This window comes from Bombina bombina, chromosome 10 (assembly GCF_027579735.1).
Source record: "Bombina bombina isolate aBomBom1 chromosome 10, aBomBom1.pri, whole genome shotgun sequence".
NCBI classification, from domain to species: domain Eukaryota; kingdom Metazoa; phylum Chordata; class Amphibia; order Anura; family Bombinatoridae; genus Bombina; species Bombina bombina.
Genome location: NC_069508.1, coordinates 45,689,475 through 45,706,783, shown reverse-complemented (window position 1 = coordinate 45,706,783; position 17,309 = coordinate 45,689,475).

Below are 17,309 nucleotides of genomic sequence, written 5' to 3'. Positions count from 1 at the left end.
AAGGCCAAGGCGACTAGGGAGGCGAGGTTTTCGATGGAGGAGAAGGAGGCCCTCGTAGAGGCCTATATGGCCAGGTATAGGAGGCTGCAGCACCAGAAGACTACCTCGACTGACAAGAGGAGGCTCTGCAATGAAATAAGAAATGCAGTCAATGCAGTGGGTGGCCGGAACAGAGATCTGGATTCGATAAAACATCGCTACCGGGACTGTAAGATGGATCTCAAGAAAAAGTTAAGCCTGGAGGCCCGACATGCTGCAGGAACCGGTGGCGGACCTGCCCTGGAAATAGAGTACTGCCGATGGGAGGAAATGTTGCGGCCCAGCATCTCCGAGGTGGAAATAGTCGGTATCGGAGGAATTGATACCGGGAACCTGCCACTCTCATCTGACGGTAAGCTCATTGAACAATAAATTCACATACGAATGTATTTCAAGGGACACTATACGCAAACCTTTACTTTCATGATTGAGGTAGCGAATACTATTTGACAAAACATTCAAATCTGGGAAGGCACACACAGTGATCTATTAAACTTCCTAAAACATCTAAATCAAAATGATCTGAACATCAAATTAACACATGAAGAAAGTCTTACAAAAATAAACTTTTTGGACATAACAATTAACAAGAAAAGTGATGGCAATGTGACTACTGACCTGTATAGGAAACCTACAGCTGCAAACAGCTTGCTACACAGTACAAGTGCACATGCTCCAAATACAATGAAAAGCCTACCGACAGGAGAGTTTTTAAGGCTACGCAGAAACTGCTCAGATGAGCAATTATTTAACAACAGGGCAAAAGAATTGGAGGAGAGACTATGGAGAAGAGGGTACAGTAAAAGAAGTACCAAGAAAGCCAAATATAGAGCTTTACACACTCCAAGACATGACCTCCTTTTCAAAAAATACAAGAACAGCTCGAATGTACCTAGGCTGATAATGACATACAACAGCCAAACACCACAAATTCTGAATATCATACAGAAACACTGGAACATCTTAATGATGGATCCGACATTAAAAACCACCCTAGGAGATAGGCCCTCAGTTGGATACAGAAGGACGAAAAATGTAAAAGACCTTGTAACAAGTAGTCACTTCCAAAAGAAGAAAACCATAACAGCTTTCAAACCAGGAGCACGTAAATGTGGCAACTGTAGCACATGCAAATACATGCGCAGCACTGATACCATCATAGATAGGTTTGGCAAGAATCACAACATCAAAAGATACATAAGTTGTAATACAGAGAGTGTAATCTACGTATTATACTGTACATGCAATTTGTACTATGTAGGAATGACCTCGAGGAAACTGCATCTGAGACTAATGGAACACTTAAGGAATATTAAAAACGCAGCGAAAGATAAGGAAGAAATGAAATCCATAACTAGTGTAGCTGCACATTTCTTAAAATTCCATAATTCGAATCAAAATGACCTACAATGCTGGGGTATAGAAAAAGTGAGTTTAGGAATGAGAGGAGGAAACTTAGAAACAGCTTTATTAAAAGCCGAAAGCCGGTGGATTTATCTATTGAACACAGTTCAACCACATGGGCTAAATGAACAGAATAACTATTATATTTTTCTGTAAACAGTATATGTTCAACAGCATAGAGTGATATAGAAACTCTGTATATACTAGTATGGGTACAATCCACTTGACTGAAGAATTATTACAAGTACATCATAATGTGGAATCTGAATACATGACATAAAAAATAAAAAATAAAATAAAAAAATAATAAAAACAATGTTTTAAAAAAATAAAAAAATAAAAAAACAATGAACGAGAGCACGAAGAAGACATCAAATTTGTCATTGGAATATAACAATTAATTTTCACCCGTTTCCACAATTTCAATCATACAGATTGCAGAAGCACTAAATGTATTCAAAGCCAAATGTTCACTATATTTTTGTTCGATTTCACCAAAAACATCATATTCATATAAAAGTATAACTTCAAATACACACTTAAACAGCACAGATATATTGCTAGTTTTAATATAAAACTGCCACATTTGTAATAGCAATAATCATCAGATTAAAGTAAGAACACGATCGTCACAAAAATACATCACATTGAACACACAAGCATAGTTTTAACAATAATAAAAGTCACACACAGGAGTAATTGGGATTTTTAAGTGTCTCTAATACACACACAGTGATCCAATGATCATTCACATTTAGATTTAAATATCACGTTCATATATACACATTGTTACGTAGAGTATCTATCAAATACATCATAACAGTGTACCTTAATGTCTGACAGGTTACTATTCAATGTAAAATAATAAAGGTTACCAAGTATGTTAAGAACATTAAGCCAGATAAACAACAAGAAAATAATTTTAGTCATAAGAAAACACTCTTCAAAACAACTTGACTAGTATTAATATGTCAAACTCAGATGATCAGTCAAAAAACCCTTGAGAAATTTGAGAGAATATACACTCAATAGAGTGACAGCTCGCTAAACCCCAGCATTATACATAAACCACCAATAGTATCATCAGATTGGAACATAAGCTGTCAATCTACAGATTTTGTCCAATCGCTAAACAAACTAAAAAAGGAGGAAGGCGGGACTTCCGGTTTAACCGGTATATACCCCCAAACGAACGGCGGCTCGCCGCCTTTGACAAAGCCCGGTAGGGCGAAACTAGTCAGGAGTCTATGTGAGCGTTTGGGCGCTCTACTTTTAACTGCCTAGCACTATATGTTAATCTAGACACCAAGACCTAATAGCTATACTTAGTTAAATTGTTGATTAGTCTGGGTTGTGCCAGACTTAGCCAGAGTTAATGTTATAACAACAAAGATATTTACCAATATATCTATTCTTTGACAGTGCCAGAGACCAGAGAATATTCGCGGCACTTAAGCGCTTATAAAGCGCAATTATAAGTGTTAAAGATATCAACTGAGATACTAGTGGCAGGCTCTGTGAACAGCAGAAACAGAGACAAATGTAATTTTGATACACAGTGGCAACACAGAGATAATGTTTCCCTTGAATTAAGACACTTCCTAACTGGGGGTTATAGGGCTGCAACGCATACAGAGCCAAACGCAATTTATATTGATACAGGCAACACAGAGATTTTGTTGTCTCAAACCAAGATACTGGCATTTAAATTGTATGTCTGTAGCGCACATATATCAGAATTTAAATAGTGATTTATTTAGGAATCATAGAGAAGGTGTTGTCTCCTAACTAATTAGATTGTAAATTTGAGTCACAAGTATCACTAATACAACAGTATTTGTAGCGCACTGTGGTTCTCAGGCAACCCTCATATTTATATAAACTGGAGGTACACAGAGATTATATTGTACAAACAGAATTACACTGACAACTGTTAAAGAAATTACATAATACCAGAGTTGCGTTAGAACTAAATCTCCTTCAAACTTAACGTTTATTCATATTATAAACAGTGACTCTATACAGTCACACAGAGGCAACTCTAGAGAATCAAACAATACAGCTCTTTAACGAATTCACACGTATTATTCAACAAGAGTGAACTGTTTTGTCTTAACTAGATTGAACAGCAGCTACCAGTTGTTATAAGCATGCAGGGATAAGAGGAATAATTCCTGGCTCACATCACATATACTAAGATTAACAGGATATCCCTATATTCTTACAGAATGTGTATGTTATGGTAGATTAAACATACTCAGCATTTTGGGACCCACCATTTCTAGTATAGCTCAGTAATTATAGCAAAAAAAATCTTTGGGGGGCCCATATTCATTCACTATAGGCCATGTATATCACAGCCCTCCATCGAGTGAATATATATTATCTGATTGCATGATAGTGCTAGTGTTGATTTTAATTTGTGTGTTACCCTTATTTTAAGAGCAATTCATAATAAAAGTTATATTTTATTTTCTACCCGGTCTGGATAAACCGCCTCAGAGTCTAGGCTAAGAGTTCTTACATGTGCATACTTACAGGAGATATCCACATCCTCGTGGGAGTCTTCTTAGTCTTTTGGGAAATTCAAATGTACTTATATTACCTAATTTGAATCATTCTTGAGATATATTTTAATTAAGAAATAGCCATGCACACGGTGAAACAATCACAGGAGGCAGCTATATTCAGCTAACAATCAGCATCTTATAAGCATATTTAGATATGCTTTTCAGCAAAGAATATCCAGAGAATGAAGCTAATTAGATAAGAAAAGTACATTAGAAAGTTGATAATAAATGTATGCTTCTAAATCATGAAAGATAAAACATTGGGTTTCATGTCCCTTTAAGGATCAGATTAATGCTATAACGTTGTTTACACGCATTCAATTACTTTGCAGTTACATCAGTATCTAGGCTATAGGTTAGGTGTGCATTTAAACAGACTGAAAACAAACACGAAAACATTCAGATTGACCAGAGATATCACAAACACGGTTTAGAAAATGCGGAAATCGTATTGATTGTTTGTTAGATTTCAAAGTGGATTAATGATTCTGCATTTGTAATTGTATCGTAAGCTAAGTCATTTAAAGCTTGATTTGCAAATATGCTAATATATACATTTTTTTTTTTTTTTAAATATACAGAGTCTGGGGAGGAGGCAGCACAAGAAACACAGCCTCATCTATCTCCCCGGGATGAGAGTGGTGGGGAGGAATTTCCACTTCGGAGGGAAGAGGCCCCCCGTGACGAAGAGCGCACGGAAGCTGATGAAGAGGCCCCGGAAGCAGAGGAGGAGCCCGCGGAACCAGAGGACCCTCAAGGACCCGCACACCGCCGTGCATGGGCACCCCGCCGTGCACGGGTACCCCGCCAAGCACAACAAGAGGAAATAGCGGAGGTGCGGGTTCTACTGGACTACATAGACCAGATGCGTAACTCCCGGATACAAAATATCGAAGGCCGCACTCGAATTCTTGATGGACAAAATCAAATAATTGAAGGACAAAACCAAATAATAAACATACTTAATAGAATCGAACAAGGCCAAAACAGAATCATTAATCTGCACCATGAGATGTTCAATTTTTTCCGGGAGGCGCATGCTGGTCTACCTCCTGGTCCGCCTCCTGCTGCTGGGCCTCCTGCTGCTGGGCCTCTTGCTGCTGGGCCTCCTGCTGCTGGGCCATCTCCTCCTGCCGGCCCATCTACTCCTGCCGGGCCATCTACTCCTCTTCAGCCATCTCCTCCTCTTCAGCCATCTCCTCCTCTTCAGCCATCTTCTCCTCCTCAGCCATCTTCTCCTCCTCAGCCATCTTCTCCTCCTCAGCCATCTTCTCCTCCTCACCTTGGTCGTCCCAGTACTCTTCCTTTCACTCTTCCCACAACATCTCCAAGGAGAACTCTTCGGAGTCGGCAGTTGCCCCTCCCAGAGCCTCAGCCCCGTGGGAAGAGGGGAAGGAAGAGGAAGTAAGTATTTATTTTCATCTTTAATGTTTTTTTTATTTATTGTGTAATGGATAGGTATGTGATGATGTGGTTTTCATACACTTGTGGACCACACTCTGTATATAATCTACTTCTATGGGACCGGGTCCATGGAGGCAGATTGTTTGCAGAGTGTGGGTTATAAGTGTGTGAAAACCACATCATCACATACCTATCCTTGTTCATGATATTGATTGGTTTCTGTGATGTGATGTCCAAACTGTTTCCCGAATCGCAAACAAAATTACCATTACAATTATCCATGATGGCATATTACTGTTTGAATGCCAATAACACAGCTTAAAGGGACAGTCAGAAAATTATTGATTACAAAGAAAACACTGTATTACGTATTATCAAGTTGGAAACAACAAAACATGGAGAAATACGTGTGACTTATGTGCTTAACCTTGTATCTATGACTAGGAAAAATGACCACTTATTTGTTGTTCTGACATAACAACATTTTAGATATCAATGATCAATACATGGTAAATAATATGCTGTATGAGCACAAGGTTTTACATATACAAATGCTATCCAAATGCCCTCTAGTGGTCAAATTGTATAATGATTACATGCACTCTTCAAGCTCGAAGAAATGAGCACACGAACCTCATAGGTTTAGCTAGCAAATTTAAATAAACACAGACAAATGATTAATTGGTGAGAAACATTTGATATCATTGATATTACAAAATTGACTTTTAGAATAATGCAAAACATTATTTGTTTTCTAAACTGTCCCTTTAACAAAATTACATATGCTAACACATATTTGAAGCTTGTTGGTATATCTACATGTACTTGTTCAAAAATTAAATATTGAAATCAGATTTATATTGACGTGTTAAATAAAGTCTATTTTCTTAAAGAGACATTATTGTGTTAATTTTTTTAAAGAAAGACATTTGTTTGAACAATGAATATGGTTTAAAGTCCTTTTAGGAGTGGGGGGTGAAAATATGCTAACAATAATATATTTGAAGATTAAACAATGTGGAACTCATACATGATACAAAAATCAACATTTGCATTAAAGGGACAGTATACTATATTTTTAACAGAACTGTATGTAATAGACACTACTACAAAAAACAAGATTAACATATACTGATATCAATATTACAAAGCTTCAAACACTTTCAAAGAAAATCGGGTTAGCTCTATTGAAAATATAGATGAACCCCCATTACAAACGTAAAACAAGACAATACACCATCATACACAAAACAGGAGAAAGCTGGAGATGGTACTCACATGAAACTTAGAGGCTTGGCGAGGAGTCTGATAATTAATTACATTTTATTTGAACAGAAGCAAAATGAAACGTGTATTTGTTAAACAATGGACTATCTAACTAGAGACCAAATTAAAAGATTTCATTTATAATGTGAGTGTCTAATGAACCTTTAATAAAATATACAACGAAATTACATTTAGAAGAAGTCGGCATCATATATTTAGCATATGATAAAGCTAAATGCATATTGATTACTTTATTCTAACACAATAGCGCATATTTATTAATTAGATATCTTTAACATTAAACACAACAGTCATTTTTCTGAAAAAGGAACATATTGTTGACAAACACATTAAACAACATGGACTATAGAGATTTGCACTTGCCTCGAAATATCATATGCATGAAAACATTTTGCTTTTGTTCGTTTATTCAACCAGACATCCAGCAAAAGAGAATGTGGTGGTCTTTATCAGCTACGGGTCAACAATGTAACATGATGCAAATAATACATATTTGCAAGGTTTTTAAAATTGGCTGCAGTCACAAACGTGTTTAACGTGCACAAACAAATATTGCGGGACTACGTAATCCAATCAGACGTTTTTTTACCTTTGCATGTGACGTCTTAACATGGCGCTTCCTTGATCACGTAAAAACGCCATCCAATAAAAGGCACATTCTTGATCACGTAAGAACGTCAGTCAATACAAGGAATCATTAGACAGCCTGGCAGGTGACGTTTTAAGCAACATGGCGCATCCGAGATAGCTGAAAAACCGCAGCCAATACAAGGACTCAGTTGACAGCTTGGCATATCACTAAGAAACGTATTTATATTTTAGGAACTAGTATGTGTCTAGATTGCTATCTAGGAATGTCACCAAATCATGAATCATCTTTTCGGACTTGACTGTCCCTTGAACTATAGCTATGGTGTATATCTTTAACATTTAAAAGATACACATGAGAAATACATATGCCATTGATGTTTTAAGATATGTTTTGATTGTTTTGGAATAACAATAATGATACATGGATTGATTAAACGTGTCATTTATTCAAGTTTAAATATGGTCAGCCTACCTATAGCCATATATGGGAGGAGAAGTATTTTGTTAACATATTTGTTAAAAAATATTCATCATCTAAAATATTTGCATTACACACAGAGATTTATTTGGTTACACTTTTACAATAAGATAGAATAGAAAATGAAATACATGTGCTGTCAACATTACAATAAGATTGTTTATTAATAAGATTATATGTCCTTGTTCATGTAAAAAGGACAAAAACGCTTTAGAAATGGAAATACATTCATTAAACAATTGTGCTCACCATCACTTAAAGGGACATTATTTTGTTTTTAAAAAGAGGATACACATAGACAATACTATTTCAATAAAATGAACACTTTACAGGGATTATATCATTGTATCAATCCTCAGATCATTTGTTAAAGGTGCATCAATTCATGCAGAGTTTCTAAATACACACATGGATGTGAAAATTGAAATATACATATATACACAAATAACAATCTATATATACATATATAAAACAATTACTATGCTAATCATAATCATGCAATGATAAAGCTAAGAGAAAAATATATAAAGACAAATAATAAGATTACATTGGAGATGTTAATCTTAAAGTCATTTACAATTGTCTTACATATATGATTTTTGAAAAACAATTATTTTTGGTAGGTCCCTTTAAGGATCAACAAGATAAACTAGAGCTTTCAAAAAATAACATGAAGAATGAGGACAAAGAATCGTGCAATGACATGTCTTTTATTAGTATGTAAGAAAACATCAACAACGTTTAGAAATAATCTTGTAAAAATAAGGAATATTTGAGCCATATGACAAGGTAACAGAGTGCATCACAGTCCATGAAGAGAGTTGTCAAGGGCCACCATAGCCCCATTGGAGACATATGACAAGGTAACACAGTGCATCACAGTCCATGAAGAGAGTTGCCAAGGGCCACCATAGCCCCATTGGAGACATATGACAAGGTAACACAGTGCATCACAGTCCATGAAGAGAGTTGCCAAGGGCCACCATAGCCCCATTGGAGACATATGACAAGGTAACACAGTGCATCACAGTCCATGAAGAGAGTTGCCAAGGGCCACCATAGCCCCATTGGAGACATATGACAAGGTAACACAGTGCATCACAGTCCATGAAGAGAGTTGCCAAGGGCCACCATAGCCCCATTGGAGGCATATGACAAGGTAAAAGAGTGCATCACAGTCCATGAAGAGAGTTGCCAAGGGCCACCATAGCCCCATTGGAGACATATGACAAGGTAAAAGAGTGCATCACAGTCCATGAAGAGAGTTACCAAGGGCCACCATAGCCCCATTGGAGACATATGACAAGGTAACACAGTGCATCACAGTCCATGAAGAGAGTTGCCAAGGGCCACCATAGCCCCATTGGAGACATATGACAAGGTAACACAGTGCATCACAGTCCATGAAGAGAGTTGCCAAGGGCCACCATAGCCCCATTGGAGACATATGACAAGGTAACACAGTGCATCACAGTCCATGAAGAGAGTTGCCAAGGGCCACCATAGCCCCATTGGAGACATATGACAAGGTAACACAGTGCATCACAGTCCATGAAGAGAGTTGCCAAGGGCCACCATAGCCCCATTGGAGACATATGACAAGGTAAAAGAGTGCATCACAGTCCATGAAGAGAGTTGCCAAGGGCCACCATAGCCCCATTGGAGACATATGACAAGGTAAAAGAGTGCATCACAGTCCATGAAGAGAGTTACCAAGGGCCACCATAGCCCCATTGGAGACATATGACAAGGTAACACAGTGCATCACAGTCCATGAAGAGAGTTGCCAAGGGCCACCATAGCCCCATTGGAGACATATGACAAGGTAACACAGTGCATCACAGTCCATGAAGAGAGTTGCCAAGGGCCACCATAGCCCCATTGGAGACATATGACAAGGTAACACAGTGCATCACAGTCCATGAAGAGAGTTGCCAAGGGCCACCATAGCCCCATTGGAGACATATGACAAGGTAACACAGTGCATCACAGTCCATGAAGAGAGTTGTCAAGGGCCACCATAGCCCCATTGGAGACATATGACAAGGTAACACAGTGCATCACAGTCCATGAAGAGAGTTGCCAAGGGCCACCATAGCCCCATTGGAGACATATGACAAGGTAACACAGTGCATCACAGTCCATGAAGAGAGTTGCCAAGGGCCACCATAGCCCCATTGGAGACATATGACAAGGTAACACAGTGCATCACAGTCCATGAAGAGAGTTGCCAAGGGCCACCATAGCCCCATTGGAGACATATGACAAGGTAACACAGTGCATCACAGTCCATGAAGAGAGTTGCCAAGGGCCACCATAGCCCCATTGGAGACATATGACAAGGTAACACAGTGCATCACAGTCCATGAAGAGAGTTGCCAAGGGCCACCATAGCCCCATTGGAGACATATGACAAGGTAAAAGAGTGCATCACAGTCCATGAAGAGAGTTGCCAAGGGCCACCATAGCCCCATTGGAGAATAATGACAAGGTAAAAGAGTGCATCACAGTCCATGAAGAGAGTTACCAAGGGCCACCATAGCCCCATTGGAGACATATGACAAGGTAACACAGTGCATCACAGTCCATGAAGAGAGTTGCCAAGGGCCACCATAGCCCCATTGGAGACATATGACAAGGTAACACAGTGCATCACAGTCCATGAAGAGAGTTGCCAAGGGCCACCATAGCCCCATTGGAGACATATGACAAGGTAACACAGTGCATCACAGTCCATGAAGAGAGTTGCCAAGGGCCACCATAGCCCCATTGGAGACATATGACAAGGTAACACAGTGCATCACAGTCCATGAAGAGAGTTGTCAAGGGCCACCATAGCCCCATTGGAGACATATGACAAGGTAACACAGTGCATCACAGTCCATGAAGAGAGTTGCCAAGGGCCACCATAGCCCCATTGGAGACATATGACAAGGTAACACAGTGCATCACAGTCCATGAAGAGAGTTGCCAAGGGCCACCATAGCCCCATTGGAGACATATGACAAGGTAACACAGTGCATCACAGTCCATGAAGAGAGTTGCCAAGGGCCACCATAGCCCCATTGGAGACATATGACAAGGTAAAAGAGTGCATCACAGTCCATGAAGAGAGTTACCAAGGGCCACCATAGCCCCATTGGAGACATATGACAAGGTAACACAGTGCATCACAGTCCATGAAGAGAGTTGCCAAGGGCCACCATAGCCCCATTGGAGACATATGACAAGGTAACACAGTGCATCACAGTCCATGAAGAGAGTTGCCAAGGGCCACCATAGCCCCATTGGAGACATATGACAAGGTAACACAGTGCATCACAGTCCATGAAGAGAGTTGCCAAGGGCCACCATAGCCCCATTGGAGACATATGACAAGGTAACACAGTGCATCACAGTCCATGAAGAGAGTTGTCAAGGGCCACCATAGCCCCATTGGAGACATATGACAAGGTAACACAGTGCATCACAGTCCATGAAGAGAGTTGCCAAGGGCCACCATAGCCCCATTGGAGACATATGACAAGGTAACACAGTGCATCACAGTCCATGAAGAGAGTTGCCAAGGGCCACCATAGCCCCATTGGAGACATATGACAAGGTAACACAGTGCATCACAGTCCATGAAGAGAGTTGCCAAGGGCCACCATAGCCCCATTGGAGACATATGACAAGGTAAAAGAGTGCATCACAGTCCATGAAGAGAGTTGCCAAGGGCCACCATAGCCCCATTGGAGACATATGACAAGGTAACACAGTGCATCACAGTCCATGAAGAGAGTTGCCAAGGGCCACCATAGCCCCATTGGAGACATATGACAAGGTAACACAGTGCATCACAGTCCATGAAGAGAGTTGCCAAGGGCCACCATAGCCCCCATTGGAGACATATGACAAGGTAACACAGTGCATCACAGTCCATGAAGAGAGTTGCCAAGGGCCACCATAGCCCCATTGGAGACATATGACAAGGTAACACAGTGCATCACAGTCCATGAAGAGAGTTGCCAAGGGCCACCATAGCCCCATTGGAGACATATGACAAGGTAAAAGAGTGCATCACAGTCCATGAAGAGAGTTGCCATGGGCCACCATAGCCCCATTGGAGACATATGACAAGGTAACACAGTGCATCACAGTCCATGAAGAGAGTTGCCAAGGGCCACCATAGCCCCATTGGAGACATATGACAAGGTAACACAGTGCATCACAGTCCATGAAGAGAGTTGCCAAGGGCCACCATAGCCCCATTGGAGACATATGACAAGGTAACACAGTGCATCACAGTCCATGAAGAGAGTTGCCAAGGGCCACCATAGCCCCATTGGAGACATATGACAAGGTAACACAGTGCATCACAGTCCATGAAGAGAGTTGCCAAGGGCCACCATAGCCCCATTGGAGACATATGACAAGGTAACACAGTGCATCACAGTCCATGAAGAGAGTTGCCAAGGGCCACCATAGCCCCATTGGAGACATATGACAAGGTAACACAGTGCATCACAGTCCATGAAGAGAGTTGCCAAGGGCCACCATAGCCCCATTGGAGACATATGACAAGGTAACACAGTGCATCACAGTCCATGAAGAGAGTTGCCAAGGGCCACCATAGCCCCATTGGAGACATATGACAAGGTAACACAGTGCATCACAGTCCATGAAGAGAGTTGCCAAGGGCCACCATAGCCCCATTGGAGACATATGACAAGGTAACACAGTGCATCACAGTCCATGAAGAGAGTTGCCAAGGGCCACCATAGCCCCATTGGAGACATATGACAAGGTAAAAGAGTGCATCACAGTCCATGAAGAGAGTTGCCAAGGGCCACCATAGCCCCATTGGAGACATATGACAAGGTAAAAGAGTGCATCACAGTCCATGAAGAGAGTTACCAAGGGCCACCATAGCCCCATTGGAGACATATGACAAGGTAACACAGTGCATCACAGTCCATGAAGAGAGTTGCCAAGGGCCACCATAGCCCCATTGGAGACATATGACAAGGTAACACAGTGCATCACAGTCCATGAAGAGAGTTGCCAAGGGCCACCATAGCCCCATTGGAGACATATGACAAGGTAACACAGTGCATCACAGTCCATGAAGAGAGTTGCCAAGGGCCACCATAGCCCCATTGGAGACATATGACAAGGTAACACAGTGTATCACAGTCCATGAAGAGAGTTGCCAAGGGCCACCATAGCCCCATTGGAGACATATGACAAGGTAAAAGAGTGCATCACAGTCCATGAAGAGAGTTGCCAAGGGCCACCATAGCCCCATTGGAGACATATGACAAGGTAAAAGAGTGCATCACAGTCCATGAAGAGAGTTACCAAGGGCCACCATAGCCCCATTGGAGACATATGACAAGGTAACACAGTGCATCACAGTCCATGAAGAGAGTTGCCAAGGGCCACCATAGCCCCATTGGAGACATATGACAAGGTAACACAGTGCATCACAGTCCATGAAGAGAGTTGCCAAGGGCCACCATAGCCCCATTGGAGACATATGACAAGGTAACACATTGCATCACAGTCCATGAAGAGAGTTGCCAAGGGCCACCATAGCCCCATTGGAGACATATGACAAGGTAACACAGTGCATCACAGTCCATGAAGAGAGTTGTCAAGGGCCACCATAGCCCCATTGGAGACATATGACAAGGTAACACAGTGCATCACAGTCCATGAAGAGAGTTGCCAAGGGCCACCATAGCCCCATTGGAGACATATGACAAGGTAACACAGTGCATCACAGTCCATGAAGAGAGTTGCCAAGGGCCACCATAGCCCCATTGGAGACATATGACAAGGTAACACAGTGCATCACAGTCCATGAAGAGAGTTGCCAAGGCCACCATAGCCCCATTGGAGACATATGACAAGGTAACACAGTGCATCACAGTCCATGAAGAGAGTTGCCAAGGGCCACCATAGCCCCATTGGAGACATATGACAAGGTAACACAGTGCATCACAGTCCATGAAGAGAGTTGCCAAGGGCCACCATAGCCCCATTGGAGACATATGACAAGGTAAAAGAGTGCATCACAGTCCATGAAGAGAGTTGCCAAGGGCCACCATAGCCCCATTGGAGACATATGACAAGGTAAAAGAGTGCATCACAGTCCATGAAGAGAGTTACCACGGGCCACCATAGCCCCATTGGAGACATATGACAAGGTAACACAGTGCATCACAGTCCATGAAGAGAGTTGCCAAGGGCCACCATAGCCCCATTGGAGACATATGACAAGGTAACACAGTGCATCACAGTCCATGAAGAGAGTTGCCAAGGGCCACCATAGCCCCATTGGAGACATATGACAAGGTAACACAGTGCATCACAGTCCATGAAGAGAGTTGCCAAGGGCCACCATAGCCCCATTGGAGACATATGACAAGGTAACACAGTGCATCACAGTCCATGAAGAGAGTTGTCAAGGGCCACCATAGCCCCATTGGAGACATATGACAAGGTAACACAGTGCATCACAGTCCATGAAGAGAGTTGCCAAGGGCCACCATAGCCCCATTGGAGACATATGACAAGGTAACACAGTGCATCACAGTCCATGAAGAGAGTTGCCAAGGCCACCATAGCCCCATTGGAGACATATGACAAGGTAACACAGTGCATCACAGTCTATGAAGAGAGTTGCCAAGGGCCACCATAGCCCCATTGGAGACATATGACAAGGTAAAAGAGTGCATCACAGTCCATGAAGAGAGTTGCCAAGGGCCACCATAGCCCCATTGGAGACATATGACAAGGTAACACAGTGCATCACAGTCCATGAAGAGAGTTGCCAAGGGCCACCATAGCCCCATTGGAGACATATGACAAGGTAACACAGTGCATCACAGTCCATGAAGAGAGTTGCCAAGGGCCACCATAGCCCCATTGGAGACATATGACAAGGTAACACAGTGCATCACAGTCCATGAAGAGAGTTGCCAAGGGCCACCATAGCCCCATTGGAGACATATGACAAGGTAACACAGTGCATCACAGTCCATGAAGAGAGTTGCCAAGGGCCACCATAGCCCCATTGGAGACATATGACAAGGTAACACAGTGCATCACAGTCCATGAAGAGAGTTGCCAAGGGCCACCATAGCCCCATTGGAGACATATGACAAGGTAAAAGAGTGCATCTCAGTCCATGAAGAGAGTTGCCAAGGGCCACCATAGCCCCATTGGGGACATATGACAAGGTAACACAGTGCATCACAGTCCATGAAGAGAGTTGCCAAGGGCCACCATAGCCCCATTGGAGACATATGACAAGGTAACACAGTGCATCACAGTCCATGAAGAGAGTTGCCAAGGGCCACCATAGCCCCATTGGAGACATATGACAAGGTAACACAGTGCATCACAGTCCATGAAGAGAGTTGCCAAGGGCCACCATAGCCCCATTGGAGACATATGACAAGGTAACACAGTGCATCACAGTCCATGAAGAGAGTTGCCAAGGGCCACCATAGCCCCATTGGAGACATATGACAAGGTAACACAGTGCATCACAGTCCATGAAGAGAGTTGCCATGGGCCACCATAGCCCCATTGGAGACATATGACAAGGTAACACAGTGCACCACAGTCCATGAAGAGAGTTGCCAAGGGCCACCATAGCCCCATTGGAGACATATGACAAGGTAACACAGTGCATCACAGTCCATGAAGAGAGTTGCCAAGGGCCACCATAGCCCCATTGGAGACATATGACAAGGTAACACAGTGCATCACAGTCCATGAAGAGAGTTGCCAAGGGCCACCATAGCCCCATTGGAGACATATGACAAGGTAACACAGTGCATCACAGTCCATGAAGAGAGTTGCCAAGGGCCACCATAGCCCCATTGGAGACATATGACAAGGTAACACAGTGCATCACAGTCCATGAAGAGAGTTGCCAAGGGTCACCATAGCGCCATTGGAGACATATGACAAGGTAAAAGAGTGCATCACAGTCCATGAAGAGAGTTGCCAAGGGCCACCATAGCCCCATTGGAGACATATGACAAGGTAACACAGTGCATCACAGTCCATGAAGAGAGTTGCCAAGGGCCACCATAGCCCCATTGGAGACATATGACAAGGTAACACAGTGCATCACAGTCCATGAAGAGAGTTGCCAAGGGCCACCATAGCCCCATTGGAGACATATGACAAGGTAACACAGTGCATCACAGTCCACAAAGAGAGTTGCCAAGGGCCATCATAGCCCCATTGGAGACATATGACAAGGTAACACAGTGCATCACAGTCCATGAAGAGAGTTGCCAAGGGCCACCATAGCCCCATTGGAGACATATGACAAGGTAACACAGTGCATCACAGTCCATGAAGAGAGTTGCCAAGGGCCACCATAGCCCCATTGGAGACATATGACAAGGTAACACAGTGCATCACAGTCCATGAAGAGAGTTGCCAAGGGCCACCATAGCCCCATTGGAGACATATGACAAGGTAAAAGAGTGCAACAGGCACAACAATAAACTTTGAAAAAGGCCAAATGGCAACAATAAAAAAAAACATCAACATGTGGACGGAGGATTCTTATCTGCCACCTTGGAGCATCTCCAGATCCTCCACTTACTGGTCATCCTCTTCATCGTCCTGTGCATGTCCAGCTCCAGATTCAGGCCTTGAACTTAATCGCATAATTTCACGCAGTCAAGTCCTGAACCCGGAGCTGGGCCTGCATGGTGTCGTTCATCCCTCTCAGGACAGCTGCGTTCCTCAACACAGCCTGCTTTACTCTTGCTATACCTTCTAGCATGAGCCATGCTGGATCACAGCCTAAAATAAAGAATAAATTAAATATTAATGATAATTACACAACAGACGAAAAAATAAGCAAAGATACATTGTCATCATAAAGACAAATCATTCTTTACATCAATTAGTTTAAATTTATTCTTTACACATGAAATATGTTATTCAGACAGACCGAAATCATTAAAGGGACAGTTTACTCAAACATGTTGTCCCCTTTAATTGGTTTTAGATGATCCACTTATACAGCTTGAGTGTATCAAATCTTGTTAAAGGATTTACATTGTACTTACATTAGCAATTTAAATATTTTTAATTATACTGTGGTAGGCACACCTATCCTTAAACATTTTGGCATTGAGGACAAGCTGTGTAAACATAGCAACCTGAAGAAATTACATTCCCACTGGGTTAGACAAGAGATAATGTATAAACATTTGTACATTAATTGTTGGATCCAAGTAGTGGTGATTGGTATATGTAGTGATATCAAATTAAAGGGACACTGAACCTAAATATTTAATTGACTGATTCAGATAGAGCATGACATTACAAATATTTAAAAATTACACATATTCTTTAAATGTTTGAATTCTATAGCTAGATTTTGAATGCAAGAATGTCGGTTTTTAGGGCAGGCCATATTTGTTTATCAACTTTGTTTGTCCCTGCTGGTTGATGGATACATTCATCCAACAATAAAGAAATGATGTCCACAATTATTTTCTATTTAAAATTAATTA